Raw genomic sequence first — 3,186 nt, forward strand, 5'->3', positions numbered from 1 at the left:
CCTGTGTTGTAACCCAACCCCCTCCAATGTACAGTAAATGACCAAGTATGGTTTTGTCAATATTCCAATGTACAGTTTTGCTTGTACAGTTGTAGTGATAAACATTTAAACAACTGTGTCTTTATTGTATTATTACTGTATGTATTGTATGGGCGGGAAAGGAGGGAAATAAATCATCATCAATTGAAAATAAACAAACATGTCAAACAAAAAAAGGTTACAACTGACACTTATTATTAATATACAAATATTTTAAAAGAACCATTTCAACCCCCATATACTTTAGCAAACCAATCAATAATATGTAGAAATTATAAAGAAAGAATAATGATTAGAAATAATTCTACAGAAACCAAATGTTAATATGAACATGATGTGGTGTAGGCGCAACCATAGATATCTATAGAACACTAGATAGCTTAAGGCGGAGTCACCAGCGTCACTGAACCGCCGCCATCTTGGGGCAGTCAGCCTTGAGTGAGAGTGAGTGAGCTGCACAGACAAAAATACTCATAACTCGCTGAAATATTGACGGATTTACAAACGGTTTGGTTTGCTATAAACATCAAAGATGTAGTTATGATACTGCATACTTATAAAAAAAAAATTAAAGATGTTTTTTTTTACAAACCGCTTGAATCATAGCCACGTTAATAATGCTTGTAATAAACCAAACCGTTTGTAAATCCGTCAATATTTCAGCGAGTTAAGAGTATTTTTGTCTGTGCAGCTCACTCACTCTCACTCAAGGCTGACTGCCCCAAGATGGCGGCGGTTCAGTGATGTCGCTCTCCATTGGCCGGCAGCACGGGCAAGCTATCTAGTGTTCTATAGATATCTATGGGCGCAACATAATGCTATTCCTTCAACACCTCGTTCACCACTGAACAAACAGGTTACTGGTGCATATCAGACACATAATGCTATTCCTTCAACACCTCATTCACCACAACTACAGTATTATTATATGGTCCAAAATGGTCTCCCTTCCTTCTTCATTTGCTTGTTGATCCTCCGGTCAAATTCCTCCACCTCACTGAAACAATACAAAAGGACAACATAATATATTTTAGAGAGTTAATAATATTGTATATTGTTTACACTGCCTTTTTATTCTATTTTTACTTCTCCACTGTACTATAATTATGTGACCTGTACCTCTATGTCTTCTACTACCTGTACCTCCCCTCCCCCCCTCCCCATGCTGCTGAATTTATCTTATCTTATGAATACAAGGTAATAATAAGGCTTACCTTGTAATTGCATTTCTCCATCTTTGTTTGCTGCGTGCCAAACGTCAGACGTACTTCGAGATACGTCAGACAAACTTCGAGATACTTCCGTACTTTCCGCCAATCAGCGCATTGTCCTGTCAGCGGGAGAAATGTCGTGTGGCTGGGCGGAAGTTGCCGTGAGAGAACAATCTCCGGGGCTGCAGCTGGACCCTATTGCAATTCCACGCTCCTGGTCCCAGGACCCGCCCACAACCGAATCACATATCACTCAGCCGGATCACTCCGGGAGAAAACAAGATGGCGGACAATAATCTTTAACAAATGGATATGTTGATAGCGTCATAACGACTAAATATGAAGCGATTCTGTCACGCCGAATGTCTTAGTCCTTTAAACAATGTTGGATGATGTAATTGATGGGTCATGAGTCATTATAGAACAAAAGAAAAATCGCGCGAATTGATTGATTGATTAATTAATTTGCAATTTTTTTCCCCTTCCTCTTCCTTGCCAGAGCTCATCTCTCACATTGTCTGGCTTCCAGACACACTCACTCGGTCGCATACACACGCACACACACACACACAGGGGTGCAGTGCTGGGCATACGCGGTCAAACGACGTTTGGGCTTCGTCACTGAGGCAGAATTGCACGCATCCTATTATTATGCAAAGTCTAGGTGATAAGTGCCGGCCGGCACTTATCACCTAGACTGTGTGTGTGTGTGCGTGTGTGTGGAGTGTTGGGCGTGTGTTGTGACAAAAGACCGCCCGTCTCGTCCCCAGCTCCGACTCATGAAAGAGGAGAGATACATGTATGCGCGTGCGCGCAGGAGCGCGCGTGCACGTGGCGTTTGGCCTTGGCCCATATTACGACTGCACCCCTGCACACACACACACACACACACACACACACACACACACACACACAATGTCTTTGATTAATTGCAATGTTTTTTTTTTTTACCTACTTTCAATAGAAGCATCTAAGAATGAAGTTCTATAGAAAGTAGGTCTGCATCCCCTTAACAATTGTGTGTATTGAGCCGTACTGTATTGTACCCATTCTGCATCTGGTAATACAATTTTCAATCAATCAATCAATCATTCCAATAACCACTAACTTCATAATTAAAAACTAAAGAAAAGTTGGATGTGTTAGTTGGTTGGATGTCTTAGTTGAAAGGCAGTTGGATGTGTTAGTTGGTTCGATGTCTTAGTTGAAAGGCAGTTGGATGTGTTAGTTGGTTGAATGCCTTAGTTGAAAGGCAGTTGGATGTGTTAGTTTGTTGGATCCGTTGGATGCACTTCCGAGCTGCTTCCACATGGAGGCAACTTCTCTCAATCATTCCAATAACACACAGTTGGATGTGTTAGTTGGTTGGTTGCACTTCAAGCTGCTTCCACATGGAGGCAACTTCTCTCAATCATTCCAATAACACACAGTTGGATGTGTTAGTTGGTTGGATGCACTTCAAGCTGCTTCCACATGGAGGCAACTTGTCTTTTTTGTAGTTGTGGGAACTACTTTTTCTGGCGGATGGTTTTTTCAATAAATCTTCGATTAATGTGTGTTTATTGTATAGCAATAAGGTTGGATGAATGTGGCAGTTGTATAAAAGCATTACACCACTTGCAGTCGTGATTTGTGAACAATAAACCATGCCTAGGGGGGTCCAACGACCACCCCTAGGCATGGTTTATTGTTCACAAACCACTCCTGCGCGTGATGTAATGCATGTCAGGATCCTGTATGTGGACTTCAGCTCGGCCTTCAACACCATCCTTCCACCCATCCTGGAGCACCAGCTATCCCTGCTGCAGGTGCCGGCCTCCACTCGCAGGTGGATTACCGACTTCCTGTCCAACAGGTCTCAGCGGGTGAGGCTGGGGAAGAGCATTTCCAGCTCTAGGTCCACCAGCACCGGTTCCCCGCAGGGCTGCGTTCTATC

The sequence above is a fragment of the Notolepis coatsorum genome (assembly GCF_963971535.1).
Source record: "Notolepis coatsorum genome assembly, chromosome: 2".
Lineage (NCBI taxonomy): Eukaryota > Metazoa > Chordata > Actinopteri > Aulopiformes > Paralepididae > Notolepis > Notolepis coatsorum.